The following is a 26,633-nucleotide window of genomic DNA, read 5'->3' as shown; positions in this document are numbered from 1 at the left end:
TATATATATATATATATATATATATATATATATATATATATATATATACGTTGAGATGTATAGGTATGTATATGTGTGTGTGTGGACGTGTATATATATATGTATATGTTGAGATGTATAGGTATGTATATGTGCGTGTGTGGACGTGTATGTATATGCATGTGTATGTGGGTGGGTTGGGCCATTCTTTCATCTGTTTCCTTGCGCTACCTTGCTAACGAGGGAGACAGCAACAAAGTATAATGAAAATATATAATAATGATGCAAAAGTCATAAGTGAAGTGAATAGCTTGGAGGATAGCATCACCTTACAAGGGGACCTTGACAAACTCTTAACATTGGTCTGATACATGGTTGATGAAATTCCATATAAGCAAATGTGAAGTAATGAGGATGGGACAAAGTGAAAGAAGGCCTCAATATGGTTATCATCTAGCAGGGTTCAATTTGAGAAGGACTGGGAAGTTGACATTGTCCGTAAGCTGTCATCAGAGTCCCACATTAGGAGAATGGTTAGATACAAACTGTCTGATGGTAAATGACAGGTTTAGCACATATAGACATATTAATATATAACAGGTTTTTCATATCCTACATAAGGCCCAAACTAGAAAATGCCTCTTAAGTTTGGTCAACACAGCTAAAGAAGTACAAAGGGCTAATAGAGAGTATCTTTCAGAGGGTAACAAAGATGGTACCAGAATTATGAAAGCTGAGTTACAGGGAAAGGCTAGATAATTAAGATTTCCCCACTTTGCAAGAGAAAAGAGTGAGGGGTGACCTGGTCACAACCTTTAAGTTTTTCAAACAGATCAATGACATGGACAGTGAAGAGTTCTCCAAGAGATGTAAAGTTAGACCTACGACACTCTTAGATTTCTGAGAGAGTGAGCTCTGCCTTAGACAAAAGGGAAGGCTGGTTTATCTTGACTACCAGAAAGCATTTGACTCTGTAGTGCATGGAAGGCTCATGAAGAAGCTGGATACCAAGCAGGAATAAGGGGAAGAATCCTCTAATGGATAGATTACCTTAGAGAATGACTTGCCTGAAGGTATGGAATCCAATCTGGTTATGTTTGCAGATGATGCAACAGTCATGAGGAAAGTGAGAAGTGAGCAGGACTGCATATACTTACAAAGTGACCTTCACAAACTCCAAAGTTAATGAAATTCTGCACAAGCAAATGCAAGGTAATAAGAATGGGACATAATGAAAGATCTTAATGTTATTATATGGCAGGGAATAAGTTTCAGGATTTTGCATCTGAGAGGGACTTAGGAGTCGACATCATCCCTAACCTGTCAGTCGAGTCTCACATTAGGAGAATAGTAAAGGACACAAACTGTCGTCAGACAATATCGGAATTTCTTTCAAGTACATGGATAAAGAAATATTTTGCAAGCTGTTCATGTCCTACAGAGGTCAAAACTACAGCATGCTTTTCAAGAAGCTCAAAGAGCTAATACAGAAGGTACAGATGAGGGCAACAAATATAGTACAAGAGTAAAGAGAACAGTTACAGGGAATGGCTAGAGGCTTTAAATTTACCATATTAGAAGAGAAAAGAGTGAGGGGTGATCCAATCAAAAGCTTTAAGATTTAAAACAGCGAAGACATGGTGAACAGATCTTTGAGGCGTAAGGTAATAAGAGAAACCAGAGGACATGAAATTAAGCAAGAAACTTGTTGAAAGAGGAAGCACTTGGACCAGTGTCGTGTGGATAATGTCAACTCTGAGGAGTTAGACACCGTCAAACACATTTCATAGAACCTAAAGAACTATGACACTGAGGATGTAATCATCATATGGGTAGTGTCCTCTGGGCACCATTTATGTTGCTGGAATGAGGTGCTAGAGACATGAGGAGGAGCCTGGCTTTAAGGCACTTCAATCAGAAAATTTTGTTTGAGTCTGCAGTCCAAGTTGGGAACAGTTTAATAGTGAAAGAAGTGCACCAATGATTGGATGATGCTGACCTGCCTGCACATCCTGACTTTTACCGATGAGATTTCTAAGGAAGTGTCCAGGTCTTCTGAGTTAGATGAGGAGGAGGATGTTTGTAACTCACAGAGAGAAGAATTTAACTATAATTTGGCTGCCACTAACACCCTCTTGAGGTTCACTTAACCAGAGAAACACTAGGGAGGCCAATATCAGGTATGAACATGCGAGCAAGGCCAGGTTTAGCTTGGTTAAGATGCACCAAAACCCTCTGGAGCTTTATCAGCCTACCAAGAGTTCTAGGGCAATGAGTAAAGTCAGTAAATACAGCTTCCATCTCAATTGAAGCCTCCCTACCCCACTTTAGGATTTCTATCCCACCTTCTGATCATAAAACAATTCAAGTTATTGCAGACCCCCAGCTGTTATCTACAGAATCAGAGTAATATTTACTGCTCCCTGAACACCTCCAGCCTGAAGGGGGCAACCTAAAAACAAGGAATAAGTTACCATTACACCTGCAAATTCAGTTTTACCCATATCAATCTGGAGCTTACTTTCTTACACTCTATCACACACTCCCACAACTCCTGCTTCAAGAGTAGTGCTACTCCTTCCTTTGCTTTTGTCCTCTCACCAACCCCTGACTTAACTCCTAAGACATTCCCAAACCACTCTTCCCCTTTACCCTTGAGCTTCATTTCACTCAGCCAAAACATCCAGGTTCCTTTCCTCAAACATACTACCTATCTCTCCTTTTCTCTCATTGTGGTTATATTCTCATGCATTTAGACAGCCCAATCTGAGCCTTTGGGGAGGATGAGCACTCCCCACACGCCTCCTACTGTTACCCCTTTTAGAAAGTTAAAATACAAGGAGGGGAGGGTTTCTAGCTCTGGTCCCTTTTAGGCGCATGAAAGAGAGACTTTTGGAGGGGCAACTGGAGGGATGTCTGATCATTATCTTCTGGAGGCGCAGGTGAAGATTTGTAGAGGTTTTCAGAAAAGAAGAGAGAATGTTGGGGTGAAGAGGGGTGAGAGTCAGTGAGCTTGGAAAGGAGACTTGTGTGAGGGAATCCCAGGAGAGAATGAGTGCAGAGTGGAAAAAGGTGAGAGCAAATGACATCAGGGGAGTGGGGGAGGAATGGGATGTATTTAGGGAAGTAGTGATGGCTTATGCAAAAGATGCTTGTGGCATGAGAAAGGTGGGAGGTGGCCAGATTAGAAAGGGTAGTGAGTGGTGGGATGAAGAAGTAAGGTGTTTGGATGATTTTTGCGAGGAAGTAGTGCGAATGACTGGGAGATGTATAAAAGAAAGAGGCAGAAGGTCAAGAGAATGGTGCAAGAGGTGAAAAAGAGGGCAAATGAGAGTTGAGGTGAGAGTATCATTAAACTTTAAGGAGGATAAACAGATGTTTTGGAAGGAGGTAAATAAAGTACGTAAGACAAGGGAACAAACAAATGGGAACATTGGTGAAGGGGGCTAATGGGGAGGTAATAACAAGTAGTGGTGACGTGAGAGGGAGATGGAGTGAGTATTTTGAAGGTTTGCTGAATGTGTTTGATGACAGAGTGGCAGATATAGGGTGTTTTGGTTGAGGTGGTGTGCGAAGTGAGAGGGTCAGGGAGAATGGTTTGGTAAACAGAGAAGAGGTAGTGAAAGCTTTGCGGGGATGAAAGGTGGCAAGGCGGCAGGTTTGGATGGTATTGTAGTGAAATTTATTAAAAAGGGGAGTGACTGTGTTGTTCACTGGTTGGTAAGGATATTCAATGTATGTATGGTTCATGGTGAAGTGCCTGAGGATTGGCAAAATGCATGCATAGTGCCATTGTACAAAGGCAAAGGTTAAAGGTAAGTGTTCAAATTACAGAGGTATAAGTTTGTTGAGTATTCCTGGGAAATTATATGGGAAAGTATTGATTGAGAGGGCAAAGGCATGTACAGAGCATCAGACTGGGGAAGAGCAGTGTGGTTTCAGAAGTGGTAAAGGATGTGTGGATCAGGTGTTTGCTTTGAAGAATGTATGTGAGAAATACTTAGAAAAACAGATGGATTTGTATGTAGCATTTATGAATCTGGAGAAGGCATATGATAGAGTTGATAGAGATGCTCTGTGGAAGGTATTAAGAGTATATGGTGTGGGAGGTAAGTTGCTAGAAGCAGTAAAAAGTATTTATCAAGGATGTAAGGCATGTTCACAAGTAGGAAGAGAGGAAAGTGATTGATTCCCAGTGAATGTTGGTTTGTGGCAGGGGTGCGTGATGTCTCCTTGGTTGTTTAATTTGTTTATGGATGGGGTTGTTAGGGAGGTGAATGCAAGAGTTTTGGACGGAAGGGCAAGTATGCAGTCTATTGTGGATGAGAGGGCTTGGGAAGTGAGTCAGTTGTTGTTCGTTGATGATACAGTGCTGGTGGCTGATATGAGTGAGAAACTGCAGAAGTTGGTGACTGAGTTTGGTAAAGTGTGTGAAAGAAGAAAGCTGAGAATAAATGTGAATAAGAGCAAGGTTATTAGGTTCAGTAGGGTTGAGGGAGAAGTAAATTGGGAGGTAAGTTTGAATGGAGAAAAACTGGAGGAAGTGAAGTGTTTAGATATCTGGGAGTGGATTTGGCAGCAGATGGAACCATGAAAGCGGAAGTGAGTCACAGGGTGGGGGAGGGGACAAAGGTTCTGGGAGCAATGAAGAATGTGTGGAAGGCGAGAACATTATCTCGGAAAGCAAAAATGGGTATGTTTGAAGGAATAGTGGTTCCAACAATGTTATATGGTTGCGAGGCATGGGCTATAGATAGGGTTGTGTGAGGAGGGTGGATGTGTTGGAAATGAAATGTTTGAGGACTATATGTGGTGTTAGGTAGTTTGATCGAGTAAGTAATGAAAGGGGAAGAGAGATGTGTGGTAATAAAGTGAGTGTGGTTGAGAGAGCAGAAGAGGGTGTTTGAAATGGTTTGGTCATATGAAGAGAATTATGAGGAAAGAATGACAAAGAGGATATATGTGTCAGAGGTGGAGGAAACGAGGAGAAGTGGGAGACCAAATTGGAGGTGGAAGGATGGAGTGAAAAAGAGTTTGAGCGATTGGAGCTCGAACATACAGGAGGGTGAAAGGCATGCAAGGAATAGAGTGAATGAGTGAATTGGAACAATGTGGTATATCGCTGTCAATGTGCTGTCAATGGATTGAACCAGGGCATTTGAAGCATCTCGGGTAAACCATGGAAAGTTTTGTGGGGCCTGGATGTGGAAAGGGAGCCGTGGTTTCGGTGCATTACACATGACAGCTAGAGACTGAGTGTGAACGAATGTGGCCTTTGTTGTCTTTTCCTAGTGCTACTTCGCACGTGCGGGGGGTGCCATTTCATGTGTGGTGAGGTGACAATGGGAATGGATGAAGGCAGCAAGCATGAATATGTACATATGCATATATGTATATGTCTGTGTATGTATATGTATGTATACATTGAAATGTATAGGTACATATATGTGCTTGTGTAGGTTTTTATGTTTATACATGTGTATGTGGGTGGGTTGGGCCATTCTTTCGTCTGTTCTCTAGCACTACCTCGCTAACGCGGGAGACAGCAACTAAGTATAATAAAATACATAATAATAAATACACCTGTAGATAATTCATTTATTTATGTCCCTTAGGAAAATCAGAATGTAATGGGGTTCAGCTTCGAACAAACCACTCTTCCACCCAATTATTCCAATAGGATTGGGTTTTGAGGCACATAAGGCAAATACACAAGGGTGGATTCAAATAGATACCAAAACAGTAAAGACGAGTCAGCCTAGCTATAATGTACTGTCATTAAAATATAGGAAAGTGATATATATTTAAGAAATACATTATGGAACATGGAGATGCAACCAGTACTTGAAATGACATATGTGGAACTCTAGTGCAAGGGAAGAGAATGGGCACTATCTTTGTAGATTCTATGTCATTATTTAAATTGAAATATGAAGTATCATAAGAGAAAGTGACAAGTCATAATATTAGCCCTTAGAGGGCCATAAGCTTCATATAAGAATCTCTTAGGAGGTAGCATTGACCTCAAAAGAAGATGAGTTCTTGAATTGTGAAATGTGTGGCCATTATTGCTTGTACTGGTATTCCATGGATTGTGTCCAGACATCATCACCTACACTTTTTCAACATACTGTATGAGAGCTCTGCCCTCGTGTTATATAACAGTTTTTGTTGCTGCTACTCTTACAGGATAACAGATATTTCTGACATAAAACCAATAATAATTATATGTGACAAAAATACCACATAACTCACTTTCTAAGCTTAAGATCCTCATGGAGTACTGTATATGCCTAGCTGCAGTGTAGCATTAACTTTTATCAAAAAATGCACAACATATGTAAACTATCTGTATCGCTGATACCTGTTCCAACTGGAACTCCCTCAAGGGGGTGGCCATGGCAACAGGGCCTCTATAACTAGTGAACTACAGTGCCACTTCTTATCCTTTACTACCTCACCCTTAACAGACCACTGACAAAAGGCAACTGTAGTGCAATGTTTGCAGGCTCCTACCTAATGTTCCTACTGACTACATCTACCTGATGCTTCTACTTACTACTTCTACATAATGCTGAGGCCTAAATGTATGTATCTACTACTTCTATCTATTGCTCCTAAAATGTAAGTACCTACTACTTCTATCTATCACTCCTAAAATTTAAGTACCTACTACTTCTATCTATTGCTCCTAAAATTTAAGTACCTACTACTTCTATCTATTGCTCCTACCATCTTGCCAAAAGGCAGGGGTAGCACACACTATATAACACAGGAAAATTTAGGGTTATGATGAATGAGCTGTGTGAGTTAAGTGATGTCAAGTGTTATGCAAGACAAGGAATGATTGTATGTTTGTGGCCAGAATACTAGTGGGTCCACATGTGGGTGAGGTAGAAAGAAAGGACAGCAACCTAGGTCAGAGGAGTGCAACTTGACATCCACTGAAGTACAGGCTAGCTCAGCAGCCATCACCCTGGCAGATAGTAATGGTAATATACCTATCAGGTTGTTGGCTGCCTACCATATACAACCTACATATGTAAACAATGACAAGTTAATTATAAGAACAGACTTTTTATTATTATTATTATTATTATTATTATCACCATTAGTAACTTTTGCTTCAAAAGTGAAAAAAAAATGAATGCAAGTTCCTCAATGAAGGGGTTGAAGGAAATGTAGGAAAGTGGATTAGGGAGTTTTAGTTCCTCAAAAATTCAATGGTGAAAATGGAAAGCAAGTGTAATAAAGATCATGTGCTCTCAGGCACACTGCCAAGATTGCTACCAACATCATTACTTCTTGTAATAATGATTTCAGACGAACATAAGGACGTAAGGGAAGGTATATTCATATGTTTTGTATGTAAGATGAATATGTAAGACTGTGAGCACAGAAGACAAAAGAGAAATTAGAGAGACATAGATGCCATCTATAAATGGACAACAGAGAATCTAAGGAAATCTGAGGAAAAAAATCGAGCAAATTAGGCATGGAACAGTTAACATTATATTGATGTCTTCCCACAAAGACTCTTCAAGGAAAGAGAAATATGAGTGTACCGGCTTGCAAGGGTTGAACTTTACTCCCCAAATCCAAGCAGACTGCCAGATCCTTCAAGCAAACTGTTGCCTCATATTTGGCCAAATGAGGAAAACAGTAATATCATTTGAACCATTTGCTGAGTTAGTCTGATCCCCAATCAGATTAGTCTGTCTCAGCGATCCACAATCTTAATGCAAATCTTTATGTGAAGCAGCAGTTAACCGAGGGTCAAGGCCGTTCACACACTTGATTTCTTTGTCCTTGAAGTCAGAGGCAGAATACGGGTGTCCAGCACTGACATCTTCATGGTCAGTTTTGGCTCCTTTTTCCTGGCGACAACTGGAAACCTGATGGTTCTGGTCAGTTGTACATCTGAGAACTTGGCTGCGGTAGTGAATATATGAGAGCAACTTTCTCCCTGGATGATACCCTGTTTGATGCAAATAAACCCTGAGAGATATCATACAGCCTTCAGTCCCATCTTTAGACCCTCAGAGAGATCATAGTCTTCAGTCCCATCCTGTGTGAGACAGAAAGATTAGTCTGGTCTTATTCCCTTTGATAATTTAGAAAATTATCAAAGGGAATAAGACCGTTTTCTAGTGCCTAATGGACATCAAATCACTCAATAAATGAAATATAAGACATTACGGTATTTAGGAGCAATGGTTTGAATATGAATGACGAATCTTACAACAGAGCACTTTCATTCATACATCAGGGAAATTGGAGTTTCTTTTTTTCTCTCAGGATGGCATGTCTTCACACATTGCCAGCGAGACGTTAAACCTGTTTGAATAACTTTTCCTCATATCACACCCTGGAAAATCTTCCTCTAACTCTCCTCCCTCTGAGAATCGTAATCCTCCCAGACAGATAATTGAACGACATTATCAATAAAGTCAACCTTAAGGAAAAGTCAACCTTCAGATATTTCCTTAGTTATTATGTAGTTCATGGTCGCTACTTGACTACAAAACCGACATCGCCCCTTGAATGGTAGTCACTCGATTAAGTGACTAATGTGGTCAGTTGGTTGCCTGAAAGACGATGAATGCGATTAATCCATTAGCTAAATGCTAATACTTGATTTGATGAATTAATTAGCAGGATACTGATAAATGTGATCACACGATTGATTATGTGGTCACTCAACTGGCTACGTCGTTGATCGCGATCACTTGATGGACAGAATGGCGATGAATATATGATCACGTGATTGATAATGGCAAAATACTTTGGTAATCTGATGACAGAAAACTGCTGACTGGCTCACTTGTGTAGCTGACCATCTGCCAGACCTGACCAGTGCCCGCCGCACCTCGCTGCCTGTCGCTACACGCCACCTCATTTTTACCTTTCTTTGCTAACTTTGGGTAAAAATGATGGTGGTTACATATCAGTATTTCGAAGGACGTCATGACCACCAGATCTAGCACGAGGTTTTGCTGTGAATCGTTATGAGCGTCTGTTACATCAGCAATTATAAACCCGGTCACGACTCGGGCGCTGCCTGGGCCCCTTGCAGGCGAGAGCAGCCAGACGTATGAGTTTTGTGTACAAGTCTATTCAGGAACTAGCTTATACATATAAATATATGAATATCTTTATCACTTCACCATCATGCCCGAAGTTCTTAAGTGCTCTTCATCAAACCATCTTGACCTGAATATTGAAAGAGAGCAAAAACATTAGACATTTCCCGGAGGTGGGCGATGGTGTGACCAGTTATAAATACCGAGTGTCATCTTTGGCTCGGTCAAGTTCGTTATAATTAAATTCTGGTTATTACGTTACTCAGTCGACTATAACAAATCAATGTTTAAAAAAATCATGTGACTAAATACAAAAAAAATCATCTAAGTTACGTTCGATTTCTACAAAACTAGTAAAATTCATGATATTTAACGGGGAAAAGAAACCCATACACTGCATCAGCCAACCATAATGGTGTATGTCTGAATGAATTATCCACTTCACCAAGGTCAGGGCGGACTCACTGTTGTGGCGTGGACTGACCTGCTGAGCTAATGTAGTCCCATTCTATTTTAAGCCCGCGAGTTCGCGGCCATGTGTGTGTGTGTGTGTGTGCTGGCCAGACATTGGCTCTTGCTCAGCTAACGAGGAGGGTTTCGGGTTTCGAGTGAATTATTGCAGTGGAACTGCTTCACTGCCTCTACTGCATCTGGCCTGCAGTGGGACGGGACTGGTTCACTGCCTCTAGCCTGCAGTGGGACTGCTTTACTGCATCTGGCCTGCAATGGGACTGCTTCACTGGATCTAGCCTGCAGTGGGACTGCTTCACTGCCTCTGGCCTGCAACGGCACGGGACTGCTTCACTGCCTCTAGTCTGCAGTGGGACTGCTTCACTGCATCTGGCCTGCAGTGGGACGGGTGTGCTTTACTGTATCCGGCCTGCAGTGGGACTGCTTCACTGCATCTGGCCTGCAGTGGGACTGCTTCACTACATCTGGCCTGCAGTGGGACTGCTTCACTACCTCTGGCCTGCAGTAGGACTGCTTCACTGCATCTGGCCTGCAGTAGGACTGCTTCAATGCCTCTAGCCTGCAGTGAAACTGCTTCACTGCATCTGGCCTGCAGTGGAACTGCTTCACTGCCTCCAGCCTGCAGTGAAACTGCTTCACTGCCTCTGGGATGCAGTGGGACTGCTTCACTGCATCTGGCCTGCAGTGGAACTGCTTCACTGCCTCTGGCCTGCAGTGGGACTGCTTCAATGCATCTGGCCTGCAGTGGGACTGCTTCACAGCCTCTCGCCTGCAGTGCAATTGCTTCACTGCTCTGGCCTGCGATGGGACTGCTTCACTGCCTCTGGGATGCAGTGGGACTGCTTCACTGCATCTGGCTTGCAGTGGGACTGCTTCACTGCCTCTAGCCTGCAGTGGGACTGCTTCACTGCCTCTGGCCTGCAGTGGGACTGCTTTACTGCATCTGGCCTGCAGTGGGACTGCTTAACTGCATCTGGCCTGCAGTGGGACTGCTTTACTGCATCTGGCTTGCAGTGGGACTGCTTCACTGCATCTGGCCTGCAGTGGGACTGGACTGCTTCACTGCCTCTGGCCTGCACTGGGACTGCTTCAGGCCTGCAGTGGGACTGCTTCACTGCCTCTGGCCTGTAGTGGGACTGCTTCACTGCATCTGGCGAACAGAGGGACTGCTTCACTGCCTCTGGCCTGCAGTGGACTGCTTCACTGCTCTGGCCTACAGTGGGACTGCTTTACTGCATCTGACCTACAGTGGGACTGGACTGCTTCACTGCCTCTGGCCTGCATTGGGACTGCTTCAGGCCTGCATTGGGACTGCTTCAGGCCTGCAGTGGGACTGCTTCACTGTCTCTGGCCTGCAGTGGGACTGCTTCACTACCTCTGGCCTGTAGTATGACTGCTTCACTGCATCTGGCCAACAGAGGGACTGCTTCACTGCCTCTGGCCTGCAGTGGGACTGCTTCACTGCTCTGGCCTGCAGTGGGACTGCTTCACTGCCTCTGGGATGCAGTGGGACTGCTTTACTGCATCTGGCCTGCAGTGGGACTGCTTCACTGCATCTGGCCTGCAGTGGGACTGATTTATTGCATCTGGCCTGCAGTGGGACTGCTTCACTGCATCTGGCCTGCAGTGGGACTGCTTCACTGCCTCTAGCCTGCAGTGGGGCTGCTTCACTGCCTCTGGCCTGCAGTGGGACTGCTTTACTGCATCTGGCTTGCAGTGGGACTGCTTTACTGCATCTGGCCTGCAGTGGGACTGCTTTACTGCATCTGGCCTGCAGTGGGACTGCTTCACTGCCTCTAGCCTGCAGTGGGACTGCTTCACTGCCTCTGGCCTGCAGTGGGACTGCTTTACTGCATCTGGCCTGCAGTGGGACTGCTTCACTGCATCTGGCCTGCAGTGGAACTGCTTCACTGCATCCGGCCTGCAGTGGGACTGCTTCACTGCCTCTAGCCTGCAGTGGGACTGCTTCACTACATCTGGCCTGCAGTGGGACTGCTTCACTGCCTCTAGCCTGCAGTGGGACTGCTTTACTGCATCTGGCCTGCAGTGGAACTGCTTTACTGCATCTGGCCTGCAGTGGGACTGCTTTACTGCATCTGGCCTTCAGTGGGACTGCTTTACTGCATCTGGCCTGCAGTGGGACTGCTTCACTGCATCTGGCATGCAGTGGGACTGCTTCACTGCCTCTAGCCTGCAGTGGGACTGCTTTACTGCATCTGGCTTGCAGTGGGACTGCTTTACTGCATCTGGCCTGCAGTGGGACTGCTTTACTGCATCTGGCTTGCAGTGGGACTGCTTCACTGCCTCTAGCCTGCAGTGGGACTGCTTAACTGCATCTGGCCTGCAGTGGGACTGCTTTACTGCATCTGGCTTGCAGTGGGAATGCTTCACTGCTCTGACCTGCAGTGGGACTGCTTCACTGCATCTAGCCTGCTTGTACAAAGCTGGTGAAGTAGAGGTATTTTCGCAGATGATATCTTAAACTCTGGCGAACTCAGTCGTTAAAAAAGAATTATGATGAGATCAAGGGAAGGAACTCATGCATATGTAGGCATAAGAATATATCGCTCAAAATCTTTTTCACTCCATCTTTCCATCTCCAATTTGGTCTCCCTTTCACTACTTACTCGATCAAACCACCTCACACCAGATATTGTCCTCAAACATCTCATTTCAAACACATCCATCCTCCTTTGCACAACCCTATCCATAGCCCACGCCTCGCAACCATATAACATTGTTGGAACCACTATTCCTTCAAACATACCCATTTTTGCTTTCCGAGATAATTTTATCGCCTTCCACACATTCTTCAAGGCTCCCAGAACTTTTGCCCTTCCCCCATCCTGTGACTCGCTTCCGCTTCCATGGTTTCATCCGCTGCCAAATCCACTCCCAGATATCTAAAACACTTCACTTCCTCCAGTTTTTCTCCATTTAAACTTACCTCCATATTGACTTGTCCCTCAACCCTACTGTACCTAACAACCATGCTCTTATTCAAATTTACTCTCAGCTTTCTTCTTTCACACACTTTACCAAGCTCAGTCACCAGCTTCTGCAGTTTCTCACATGAATCAGCCACCAGCGCCAGCGCTGTATCAATCAATTCCCTCCCATACATTTTTCCAGGAATACTCAACAAACTTATAACTCTGTAATTTGAACCCTCACTCTTATCCCCTTTGCCTTTGTACAATGGCACTATGCAAGCATTCCGCCAATCCTCAGTCACTTCACCTTGCGCCATATATACAATGAATATTCTCACCAAGCAGTCAAAAACACAATCACCTCCTTTTCTTTATTAAATTCCACTGCAATACCATCCAAACCCGCCGCCTTGCCGGCTTTCATCTTCCACAAAGCTTTCACTGCCTCTTCTCTGTTTACCAAATCATTCTTCCTGACCCTCTCACTTTGCACACCACCTCGACCAAAACACCCTATATCTGCCACTCTCTCATCTAACACATTCAACAAACCTTCAAAATACTCACTCCATCTCCTTCTCACATCACCACTACTTGTTATTACCTCCCATTAGCCCCTTCACCGACGTTCCCATTTCTTCTCTTGTCTTACGCACTTTATTTACCTCCTTCAAAAAAATTCTTTACCTCCTTCCTAAACATCTTTTTATTTCCCTAAAATTTAATGATACTCTCACCCCAACTCTCATTTGCCCTCTTTTTCACCTCTTGCACCTTTCTCTTGACCTCCTGTCTCTTTCTTTTATACATCTCCCAGTCATTTGTACTATTTCCCTGCAAAAACTTTCACTAACAATCTTACTTCTTTATCCCTACACTCACTACCCTTTTTAATCTGCCCATCTCCCACCTTTCTCATGCCACAAGCATCTTTTGCACAAGCCATCACTGATTCCCTAAAGACATCCCATTCCTCCCTCACACTCTTTACGTCCTTTGCTCTCATCTTTTTCCATTCTGCACTCAGTCTCTCCTCATACTTCACACATGTCTCCTTCCCAAGCTCACTTACTTTCACCACTCTCTTCACCTCAACATTCTCTCTTCTTTTCTGAAAACCTCTGCAAATCTTCACCTTCGCCTCCACAAGATAATGATCAGACATCCCTCCAGTTGCACCTCTCAGCACATTAACATCCAAAAGTCTCTCTTTCGCGCGCCTATCAATTAACACGTAATCCAATAACGCTCTCTGGCCATCTCTCCTACTTATGCATATCTCTCTTTTTAAACCAGGTATTCCCAATCACCAGTCGTTTTTCAGCGAACAAATCTACAAGCTCTTCACAATTTCCATTCAAAACACTAAACACCCCATGTACACCAATTATTCCCTCAACTGCCACATTACTCACCTTTGCATTCAAATCACCCATCACTATACTCCGGTCTCGTACATCAAAACTACTAACACACTCACTCAGCTGCTCCCAAAACACTTGCATTTCATGATCTTTCTTCTCATGCCCAGGTGCATAGGCACCAAGAATCACCCATCTCTCTCCATGCACTTTCAGTTTTACCCATATCAATCTAGAGTTTACTTTCTTCCATTCTATCACACACTCCCATTACTCCCAAAACATTCCCAAACCACTCTCCCCCTTTACTCTTGAGCTTCGTTTCACTCAGAGCCAAAAATCCAGGTTCGTCTCCTCAAACATACTACCTATCTCTCCTTTTTTCTCATCTTGGTTACATCCACACACATTTAGATACCCCAGTCTGAGGCATCGAGGAGGATGAGCACTCCCCGCGTGACTCCTTCTGTTTCCCCTTTTAGAAAGTTAAAATACAAGGAGGGGAGGGTTTACAGCCCCCCGCTTTCGTCCCCTTTAGTCGCCTTCTACGACACGCGGGGAATGCGTGGGAAGTATTCTTTCTTCCCTATCCCTGGTCTTCCCTATCCCCAGGGATATATATATATATATATATATATATATATATATATATATATATATATATATATATATATATATATATATATATATCAAGGATAGAGGAGAAAGAGCACTACCTCGTATTAAGGCAACCAAAGCAACCGAAGAGAGAGACCTCATATTTCAACTTCAAAAACAGGGAACAGGAGTCACGCGGGGAGTGCTCATCCTCCTCAAAGGCTCAGATTGGGGTGTCTAAATGTGTTTGGATGTAACCAAGATGAGAAGATGGGAGAGATAGGTAGTATGTTTGAGGAAAGAAACCTGGATGTTCTGGCTCCGAGTGAAACGAAGCTCAAGAGTAAAGGGGAAGAATGGTTTGGAAAGATCTTAGAAGTGAAGTTAGGTGTTGGTTAGAGGACAAAAGCTAAGGAAGGAGTAGCACTACTCCTGAAGCAGGAGTTGTGGGAGTGTGTGATAAAGTGCAAGGAAGTAAATTCTAGATTGATGTGGGTAAAAATGAATGTTTGTGGTGAAAAATTGGTGATTATTGGTGTTATGCACCTGGTCATGAGAAGCAAGTGTTTTGGGAGCAGCCTAGTTGTGTGTCAGCAGCTTTGGTGCACGAGACCGGGTAGTAGTGATGGGTGATTCAAATGAGATAAGTATTGTGGTAGTTGAGGGTATAACTTGGGGGCATTGGGGTATTCAGTGTTGTGAATGGAAATGGTGAACATGTTGTGGAATTGTGTGCTGAAAAAAGACCGATGATTAGTGAATACCTTAAAGGAGGGCATACAGAGTATACATATGTGAACAGGAGAGATGGTCAACGGGCATTATCAAATTAAAGATTAATTGATAGGCGTGTAAAAGAGAGAGTTTTGGACGTAAGAATGCTGAGTAGGGTAGCTGTTTGGAAATCTGATCGCTGCCTTATAGAGGCGAGGGTGAAGATTTATTGAAGTTTTCGAAAAGAGAAAACAATGCCAATGAGAAGAGAGTGGTGAGAGTAAATAAGCTTGGAAAAGAGACTTATGTGAAGATATGCTAGAAGAGATTGAGTGTAGAATAGCAATAGGTTAGAGTAAATGAAGTGAGGGGAGTGGGTGAGGAATGGGAGGTATTTAGGGAAGCAGTGATGGCATGTGCAAGAGATGCATGTCGCATGAGAAAGGTGGGATTGGGCAGATTAGAAAGGGTAGTGGATGAAGGGATGAAAAAATAAAGTTGCTACTGAGAGAGAAGAGAGGTATTTGAGCATTATTTACAGGGAAGGAGTGCAAATGATTGGCGGATGTATATGAGAAAGCTGCAGGGGGTCAAAAGTTAGGTGCAGATGTTGAAAATGAGGGCAAACCATAGTTGGGTTGAGAAAGGATAATCAAACTTTAGGGAGAATAAAAAGACGTTTTGCAAGGAGGTAAATAAGGTACGAAAGACAACAGAACAAATGGAAATATCGGTGAATGAGGCAAAAGGATAAATGATGACACGTAGTGATAAAATGAAGATGTAGTGAGTATTTTGAAGGTTTGTTAAACGTGTTTGATGATAAAGTGGCAGATATAAGGTGTTTTTGGTCTGAAAGATATGCGAAGTGAGACAGTCAGGGAGAGTGTTTTGGTTGAGAGAGAAGTGGTGGTCAAAGCCTTACGTAAGACGAAATGTGGCAAGGAGGCGGGTTTGGTTAGTATTGATGATTTTTTTAAGAAAGGTGATTGTGTTGCTGATTGATTGGTAAGGATAATCAATGTATGTATGCCTGAGGATTGGCAAAATAGTACCCTTGTACAAAGTCAAAGGGAATAAAGGTGAGTGTTGAAACTACAGAGGTATAAGTTTGCTGAATACATCTGGTGAGTTGTTATGAGAAGGTACTGATTGAGAGGGTGAAGGCATGTACAGAACATCCGATTGGGGAAGAGCAGTGTGGTTTCAGAAGTGGTAGAGGATATGTGGATCAGGTGTTTGCTTTGAAGAATGTATGTGAGAAATACTTAGAAAAACAGATGGGTCTGGGGAAGGTATATGATAGGGTTGAAAAAGATTCTTTGTGAAGTATATGGGGGGGGGGGGGGGGGCTGCTAGAGGCAGTAAGTTTTTATCAAGGGTGTACGAATACAAACAGAAGAGAGTGACTGGTTCCCGGTAAATGTCGGTCTGCTGTAGGGGTTGTGTGATGTCCCATTGTTTGTTTGTTCATGGATGAGGTGGTGAGGGAGGTAAAATTGCGAAGGTCTTGGAGGGAGGGGCGAGTATGCAGTCTGTTGTGGATGAGAGGGCCTGGAAAGTGAGTCAGTTGTTGTTGCCGATGGCACGGTACTGGTGGCTGAATCGAGTGAGAAACTGCAGAAGTTGTGATTGAGTTTGAAAAAGTGTGTGAAAGGACAAAGTTGAGAGTAAATGTGAATAAGAGCAAGGTTGCTAGGTTCAGTCGGATTGAGGGACAAGTTAGTTGGGAGGTGAGTTTGTTGAAAAATTGGACTTGGCAGCGAATGGAACCATGTTAGTGAGTCATAGGGTGGGGGAAGGGGGCGAAGGTTCTGGGAGCAAGGAAGAATATGTGGAAAGAGAAGGTATGTTTGAAGGAATAGTGGTTCCAACAATGTTATATGGGTACGAGTCGTAGGCTGTAGATTGAGTTGTACGGAGGAGGGTGGATGTGCTGGAAATGAAATGTCTGAGGACAATATGTGGTGTGAGGTGGTTTGATCGTAATGAAAGGGTAAGAGAGTTGTGTGGTAATCAAAAGTGTGTGGTTGAGAGAGAAGAAAAGGGTGTGTTGAAATAGTTTGGTCACATGGAGAGAATGAGTAAGGAAAGATTGACCAAGAGGATATATATGTCAGAGGTGGAGGGAACAAGAAGCGGGAGACCAAACTGAAGGTGGAAGGATGGAGTGAAAAAGATTTTGAGCAATCGGGGCCTGAAAATGCAGGAGAGTGAAAAGCGTGAGCAGGAGAGAGCGAGTTGAAACGATGTGGCATACTGGGGTCGACGTGCTGTCAATGGACAGAACTAGGACATGTGAAACGTCTGGGGTAAACCATGGAAAGGTCTGTGAGACCTGGATGTGGACAGGGAGTTGTGGTTTCGGTGCATTACACATGACAGCTAGAGACTGAGTGTGAACGAATGTGGCCTTTGTTGAGGAATGGATGAAGAAAGCAAATATGAATATCTACATGTAGGTATATGTATGTATACGTTGAGATATATAGGTATGTATATGTATGCGTGTGTGGGCGTTTATGTATATACATGTGTATGTGGGTGGGTTGGGCCATTCTTCAAAGTGATGGGCCACCTCTGACGGCAACAATACAGCCTCGTTAAGGGACTGTTCGTCTCTGAGCGAGTTCATCATCTTCCCTGCTACCGTCTGTCCATCATCTTCCCTGCTACCGTCTGTCCATCATCTTCCCTGCTACTGTCTGTAGCGCAACCTTCCAGTTCAACCTACCAGTCATGAGGACACCAGACGAGAGGTATACCATCAACACATGATGACCCCAGTCAGCCCGTGGCTGCTGACACACACACACACACACCACACACTGCACACCACAGTCACTTGTGTTGCTCACCCGGCGCGCGTCCCTAGCTGATCGTACGGTCTGTCCTCGCCACGGTGGTGCTCCGCCACACACACGTGCATTACCATAGGTGTAACATCCTGTAACGGTGATAACACGACCTCCCTCACGACACCACCTGACGCGTTCCTGAATATGTGAGGGATGCGAAGGACGGGTGAATGCTCACCTCATCTTGATCTGTATATATATTAACCTTATTAATAATTTTCCAAAAGAAGGAACAGAGAAGGGGGCCAGGTGAGGATATTCCCTCAAAGGCCCAGTCCTCTGTTCTTAACGCTACTTCGCTAACGCGGGAAATGGCGAATAGTATGAAAGAAAAGAATATATATATATATATATATATATATATATATATATATATATATATATATATATATATATATATATATATCATACATATATTTCATTATACTTAGTTGCTGTCTCCCGCGTTAGCGAGGTAACGCAAGGAAACAGACGAAAGAATGGCCCAACCCACCCTCATACACATGTATATACATAAACACCCACACACGCACATATACATACCTATACATTTCAACGTATACATACATATACATACTCAGACATATGTATGAATATGTATATATTCATACTTGCTGCCTTCAACCATCCCGTCGCCACCCCGCCACACATGAAATGGCACCCCATCTACCAACCCCCACGCACTCGTGAGATAGAGTTAGGAAAAGAAAAACAAAGGCCACATTCGTTCACACTCAGTCTCTAGCTGTCATGTGTAATGCGCCTAAACCACAGCTGCCTTTCCACATCTAGGCCCTACAAAACATTCTCAATGGCTTACCCCAGACGCTTGCACGCCTCTCACCCTCCTGTATTTTCAGGCCCCGATCACTCAAAATCTTTTTTACTCCATCCCTCCTCCTCCAATTTGGTCTCCCACTTCTCGTTCCCTCCACCTCTGACACATATATCCTCTTTGTCAATCTCTCTCATTCTCTCCATGTGACCAAACCATTTCAAAACACCCTCTTCTGCTCTCTCAACCACACTCTTTTTATTACCACACACCTCTCTTACCCTTTCATTACTTACTCGATCAAACCACCTCACACCACATATTGTCCTCAAACTTCTCATTTCCAACACATCCACCCTCCTCCGCACCACTCTATCTATAGCCCACGCCTCACAACCATATAACATTGTTGGAACCACTATTCCTTCAAACATACCCATTTTTGCTCTCCAAGATAATGCTCTCGCCTTCCACACATTCTTCAACCTTCGTCCCCTTCCCCACCCTGTGACTCACTTCCACTTCCATGGTTCCATCCGCTGCCAAATCCACTCCCAGATATCTAAAACACTTCACTTCCACCAGTTTTTCTCCATTCAAATTTACCTCCCATTTGACTTGACCCTCAACCCTACTGTACCTAATAACCTTGCTCTTATTCACATTTACTGTCAACTTTCTTCTTTCACACACTTTACCAAACTCAGTCACCAGCTTCTGCAGTTTCTCACGCTGTATCATCAGCGAACAACTAGTGACTCACTTCCCAAGCTCTCTTATCCACATCAGACTGCATACTTGCCCCTCTTTCCACAACTCTTGCATTCACCTCCCTAACAACCCCATCCATAAACAAATCAAACAACCATGGAGACATCACGCACTCCTGCCGCAAACCGACATTCATTGGAAACCAATCACTTTCCTCTCTTCCTACTCGTACACATGCCTTACGTCCTTGGTAAGAACTTTTCACTGCCTCTAGCAACTTACCTCCCACACCATGTACTCTTAAAACCTTCCACAAAGCATCTCTATCACCCCAATCATATGCCTTCTCCAGATCCATGAAAGCTACTAACTAATCCATCTGTGATTCTTCAAAGCAAACACCTGATCCACACATCCTCTACCACTTCTGAAACCACACTGCTCTTCCCCAATCTGATGCTCAGTACATGCCTTCACCCTCTCAATCAATACCCTCCCATATAATTTACCAGGAATACCCAACAAACTTATACCTCTGTAATTTGAGCACTCACTCTTATCCCCTTTGCCTTTGTACAATGGCACTATTCACGCATTCCGCCAGTCCTCAGGCACCTCACCATGAACCGTACGTACAATGAATATCCTTACCAAGCAATCAACAACACAGTCACCCCCTTTTTTAATAAATTTTCTGCAGTACCATCCAAACCCACCGTCTTGCCGGCTTTCATTTTCCGCAAAGCCTTCACTAACTCTTCTCAGTTTTTCCCTCACACACACACACACTCACATATATATATATAGCTGAAAAAAAAAAAGGCTGTAGGTCCTGGTTGTGGATAGGGAGCTGTGGTTTCGGTGCATTACATATGACAGCTAAATAGTGGATGTGAGCCTGTGTGGCTTATCTTCGTCTGTTACTGGCACTACCTCGCTGATGCGGGAAGTGGCAACCGGGTAATATCTATCTATCTATCTATCTATCTATCTATATATATATATATATATATATATATATATATATATATATATATATATATATATATTTATATATATATATATATATATATATATATATATATATATATATATATATATATATATATATATATATATATATATATATATAAAGAGTTTTGGGGAGAGGGGCAAGTATGCAGTCTGTTGTGGATGAGAGAGCTTGGGAAGTAAGTCAGTTGTAGTTCGCTGATGATACAACGCTGGTGGCTGATTCGGGTGAGAAACAGCAGAGGCTGGTGACTGAGTCTGGTAAAGTGTGTGAAAGAAGAAAGCTGAGAGTAGATGTGAATAAAAGCAAGGTTATTAGGTTTCGTAGGGATGAGGTACAAGTTAATTGGGAGGTGAGTTAGAATGAAGAAAAACTGAGAAATTGAAGTGTTTTAGATATCTGGGAGTGGATTCAACAGTGGATGGAACCATGGAAACGGAAGTGAGTCACGGGGTGGGGAAGGGGGTGAAGATTCTGGGAACGTTGAAGAATGTGTGGAAGTCGAGAACGTTATATCGGAGAGCAAAAATGGGTATGTTTGAAGGAATAGTGGTTCCAACAATGTTATATGTTTGTGAGACATGGGCTATAGATATGGTTTGCGGAGGAGCGGGGTTGTGTTGGAAACGAAATGTTTGAGGACAATATGTGGTGTGAGGTGGTTTGATCGAGTAGGTACTGAAAGGGTAAGAGAGATGTGTGGTAATAAAAAGAGTGAGGTTGAGAGAGCGGAAGGGGGTGTTTTGAAATGGTTAAGTCACATGGAGAGAATGAGAGGAAAGATTGACAAAGAGGATATATGTGTCAGAGGTGGAGGGAACGAGGAGAAATGGGAGACCAAATTGGAGGTGGAAGGATGGAGTGAAAAAGATTTTGAGTGATCGGGGCCTGAAAATGCAGGAGGGTGAAAGGCGGGCAAGGAATAGAGTGAATTGGATCGATGTGGTATACCGTGGTTGACGTGCTGTCATTGCATTGAATCAGGGCATGTGAAGCGTCTGGGGTAAACCACGGAAAGTTTTGTGGGGCCTGGATGTGGACGAATGTGACCTTTTCTGTAGTGTCCTAGCGCTACCTCTTGGGGGGGGGGGAGAGAGAGAGAGAGAGAGAGAGAGAGAGAGAGAGAGAGAGAGAGAGAGAGAGAGAGAGAGAGAGAGGCCATTTCATGTATGGAGGGGTGGCGACGAGAACGGATGAAGGCAGCAGGTAAGAATAGGTACATATGTATACGTGAATATGTCTGTGTATGTGTACGTTGAAATGTATAGGTATGTATAGGTGCGTGTGTGGACGTGTATGTATATACATGAGTATGTGTGTGGGTTGGGCCATTCTTTCGTCTGTTTCCTTGCGCTACCTCGCTAACACGGGAGACGGCGATTAAGTATAATAATGATATATATATATATATATATATATATATATATATATATATATATATATATATATATATATATAGGGTTGAGGGTCAAGTCAAATGGGAGGTAAGTTTGAATGGAGAAAAACTGGAGGAAGTGAAGTGTTTTAGATATCTGGGAGTGGATTTGGCAGCGGTTGGAACCATGGAAGTGGAAGTGAATCATAGGGTGGGGGAGGGGGCGAAAGTTCCAGGAGCGTTGAAGAATGTGTGGAAGGCGAGAACATTATCTCGGAGAGCAAAAATGGGTATGTCTGAAGGAACAGTGGTTCCAACAATGTTGTATGGTTGCGAGGCGTGGGCTATGGATAGAGTTGTATGGAGGAGGATGGATGTGCTGGAAATGAGATGTTTGAGGACAATGTGTGGTGTGAGGTGGTTTGATCGAGTGAGTAACGTAAGGGTAAGAGAGATGTGTGGAAATAAAAAGAGCGTGGTTGAGAGAGCAGAAGAGGGTGTTTTGAAATGGTTTGGCCACATGGAGAGAATGAGAGAGATTGACCAAGAGGATATATGTGTCGGAGGTGGAGGGAACGAGGAGAAGAGGGAGACCAAATTGGAGGTGGAAAGATGGAGTGAAAAAGATTTTGTGTGATCGAGGCCTGAACATGCAGGAGGGTGAAAGGCGTTGTTATTTCATGTGTGGCGAGGTGGCGATGGGAATGAATAAAGGCAAACAGTATGAATTATGTACATGTGTATATATGTATGTGTATGTGTGTGTATATATATGTATACGTTGAGATGTATAGGTATGTATATTGGCGTGTGTGGACGTGTATGTATATACATGTGTATGTGGGTGGGTTGGGCCATTCTTTCGTCTGTTTCCTTGCGCTACCTCGCTAACGCGGGAGACAGCGACAAAGCAAATATATATATATATATATATATATATATATATATATATATATATATATATATATATATATCTTTCAAACTATTCGCCATTTCCCGCGTTAGCGAGGTAGCGTTAAGAACAGAGGACTGGGCCTTTGAGGAAATATCCTCACCTGGCCCCCTCCTCTGTTCCTTCTTTTGGAAAATTAAAAAAAACGAGAGGGGAGGATTTCCAGACCTCCGCTCCCTCCCCTTTTAGTCGCCTTCTTCGACACGATATATTCCGATGAGTCCACGGGGAAAATGAAACACCGTGAGTTCCCAAGTGCGCTTTCGTGTAATAATCACATCATCACGGGAGACAAGAGAGAAATATAACAGTCAGTTGATATTCATCAAAGAGACGAAGCTAGGACGCCATTTGGTAAACACATCCACCCTCCTCCGCACAACCCTATCTATAGCCCACGCTTGCATCCATATAACATTGTTGGAACCACTATTCAGACATACCCATTTTTGCTTTCCGAGAAAATGTTCTCGCGTTCCACACATTTTTCAACGCTCCCAGAATTTTCGTCCCCTCCCCCACCTTGTGACTGACTTCCGCTTCCATGGTTCCATCCGCTGCCAAATCCTTTCCCAGATATCTAAAACACTTCACTTCCTCCAGTTTTCTCCATTCAAACTTACCTCCCAACTGACTAGTCCCTTAACCCTACTATACCTAATAACCTTGCTCTTATTGACACTTACTCTCAGCTTTCTTCTTTCACACACTTTACCAAACTTGTTCCTCTATGATTGCTACATATATCCTTAGCATATATTCTTTGAATAAAGAGACAATAATAGCTTTCACCCAATCCTCAGGCACAACCTTCTGTTTCTATGCTAAATTATATATGAGATGCATCCACTCTATCACACTTTCTCCTCCATACTTCAGCATTTCAGCCGTAATCACATCCACTTCATCCTACCTTCAGCCTCAATATTGCCCTTCTTACCTCCCTCTTTGCTATAGGCACCTGCACTTGTATCCTGTTCCTTCAATCTTCCATACCGATTCATGTAACAACCGCTGCTTCCCCCTTCTCCCACATTCATCAGTTCTTTAAAATTCTCTTTCCATCTTCCTTTCACTTCCACCTTTTGAGTGAGCAATTCTCCTTCCTTACTTCTCACATTAACATTTCCACTCTTACATCCACCTCTCTCCTTGTTCAACTCCTTCCAGTATAGTTCCTTATCATCCCGAAACTCTCTACTTAACTTCCTTCCAAAATCTTAATCTTTGTTTTCATCTATCAGATCTTCATCCCCACACGAACCACGAAATGGCCAGTCTCCAAAGAATCCTCTCATATGGACCCAGCATTAGCTCGGCAATTTTCAATCTTTCATCCAACGCCACAAAGTCAAAGTCTTCTGCTCTTCTCTTCCATCATTCCTCATCATGTATATCTATGGATCATCTTGTGCTAAAAGGTGTTTGCAAGGAATTAACTCCTCTCAGCACAAATATCCACAAAGTAGCTTCCATTCTCATTTACCCCAGGCAATCCACATTAACCAACTATCTCACCAATTTCATCACATCCCACTTTAAAATTCATATTACCCAATACGACCATGTTCCTCTCATTCTCAAATCCGTTTATAGTTATTCAAATTTCTCCAGAAAATCTTACTTTCATTCCTACTTCGTATACTTTTCATATACACATATCCATGCATACTTCTCAAGCCTTTCCTTCCACTCACACTAAATCTTGATCCATTCCATCTATGCTCTGTAACACCCTCCCATACTCTTCCCGATAATTTTCATTCCTTCCTGTCTAAGTTACAACTTTTAAACCACAATCTCTCTTCTTTTACTCTCCCCATTCATCATCCCATTCACATTCAGCGCCATATTTCAGCCTCAATCGCTCGTTCCTTTTGACCCTCACCATAACTGGTAGACTTTACTGCCGCTTCTTGGCATTTTGTGCTTCACCCTTGACAGGTTACTGGCAAAAGGCAATTCCAGCGCAGTGTTTCCAGAGGCGGCGAGGGTCAAGAACTGTCCCTCCCCCTTACGGGTGTACTGGCGAGGCTGCCACAAGGCGGGGTGAGACTTGGCTACTCCAGTGAAACTACAGTGCCCCTCGAGGTCCTGAAACTCACTACTTTTCCCGATGCTGAGCTTCTTTACTTTCCACAGTAGCAGCGCCTCCTACCTCATTGGCAACGAAACTGATAAATCAATATTATCCAAAACATCAACCAAATATTATAAGAGGTCATCAATTGGAACTTTTGTGAACAAGGATGAAACATCAAAACTTACCAGTTTGAAATCAAAGTCAACATGGAGACCATTAAGCTTGTTAATTAATTCTACATTGTTCATGATACTAGAATTTGATATCTTACCCAGAGGTGAGCTTAATAAAAAACACTAACCATTTTAATGATATGTATGTAGTGGAGCCCATTGAACTCACTATGGGTCTTGCTGGAAAATTTGGTTAATGTTTCGATAAGTCCATACATATATGGCAATGAAGGGGACAATGATGAAATCTTTTGATGAGGGAATCATTACCTTACAACAACGACAACAACAGAAGTTCTTTATCAAAGTGAGAATCAACATGCTTGTAGGAGTTTAAAGTATGTTGTGTCATCACATAATAGATCACTCATTTTTCATTTTGTCCATAATCACAACAGTGTTAGTCTTATCTGCCTTAGTATCATGTATATCATCATCTTTTCTCAAATTGTTAATAGCATTGATGAATCTTTATGGACAATTTGGGGCAACTGGTTTTAACAAACTGGCCTACACTAAACCTTTACAAAAGTAATCACTTCATCATTCAATAATTCTCTGTACTTTTCCAAATTACATAATGAAAACTTAATCCGTAGCCTGTAGCCTAGGAAGCATAAATGATCCTTTTCGAGTCGTATATTGGTCAGGTTCATCACAAAGGAGGGCTTTGTGTTCTTTGTCCAATCATTGTTTTCGATGATTTTGTCTAACTTACAGTTCAGTTATCTTTGAAGTCTATTCCGTTCACTTCTTCACCTGTTATAGCAATAGTCCAACATACGGTGTTCTTCCATTGTGTCGGGACAGCCATTTGAAAGGCATGTTTCTTCTCCCCTGAAATACGAAAGGGCTCCTCCATCTCAATCTCCTTTAGTTCAACGTGTTTCTTCAAAATGCAAATTTGAAAATCATCAAATGGTCGTACCAGAAGACATCAACAACATCAGCCATTGGGGCAGGATAGATCTTGGAAGCACTTGTTCATCGAGGCATCTATCTCTTGAGGAATCCAAATCGTAGCTTCAGTTTGGAGTGAGCAGTAAGGAAGGGGTTAAGACCAGACGAGCTTGTAGAAAAGTAGGGATGACCCTTTCCAATAAACAACTAGACTAGGATTCTTTGTGTGACCTATGCTGCAGGTTAAGCTTTGTTTGTTCTAACAAGAAGTTTGCTGTGTTGATATTGAAATGTAATTTTGTAATTCATAAAAGTACAGTAAATTATCTATTGATGAAGTGAACATTTGTAAAGGTCTACGTAGTGTATGCCAATCTGTCAAAACCAGTGGCTCCAAATTGTCGAAAAAGATTAATCGGTGCTATCAACAATTTGAGAAAAGATAATGATATACATGTTACTAAAGTAGATAAGGCTAACACAGTTGTAATCATGGGCAAAGTTAATAATTCATCAAAAGTGGATAATCTTTAGAGTGATACAATATACTCATACTGAGTCGCTGCACTAGTCCGAATTAAGAGGAAATATATGTTCAGTTCGAGAAAGAGAAGAAAAAGAGTGGGTGACAGAACACCACTCTGAGAAACACCACT

The 26,633-nt window shown here is 42.9% G+C and overlaps 1 long non-coding RNA gene across 1 annotated transcript; it reads right to left on the bottom strand.

The window, feature by feature from the left end:
* On the bottom strand, positions 1 to 9,172 carry LOC139754700 (uncharacterized). Its single transcript, XR_011713927.1, has 2 exons — positions 8,804 to 9,172; positions 1 to 8,567 (listed from the first exon to the last, which is right to left on the bottom strand). It is a non-coding gene; the product is annotated as an uncharacterized lncRNA (long non-coding RNA).
* Positions 9,173 to 26,633: the final 17,461 nt, after the last annotated feature.

This window comes from Panulirus ornatus, chromosome 17 (genome assembly GCF_036320965.1).
Source record: "Panulirus ornatus isolate Po-2019 chromosome 17, ASM3632096v1, whole genome shotgun sequence".
Classification (NCBI taxonomy): domain Eukaryota; kingdom Metazoa; phylum Arthropoda; class Malacostraca; order Decapoda; family Palinuridae; genus Panulirus; species Panulirus ornatus.
Note: the sequence above shows the minus strand (reverse complement) of the source record. Positions and strands in the feature narration are given on the sequence as shown.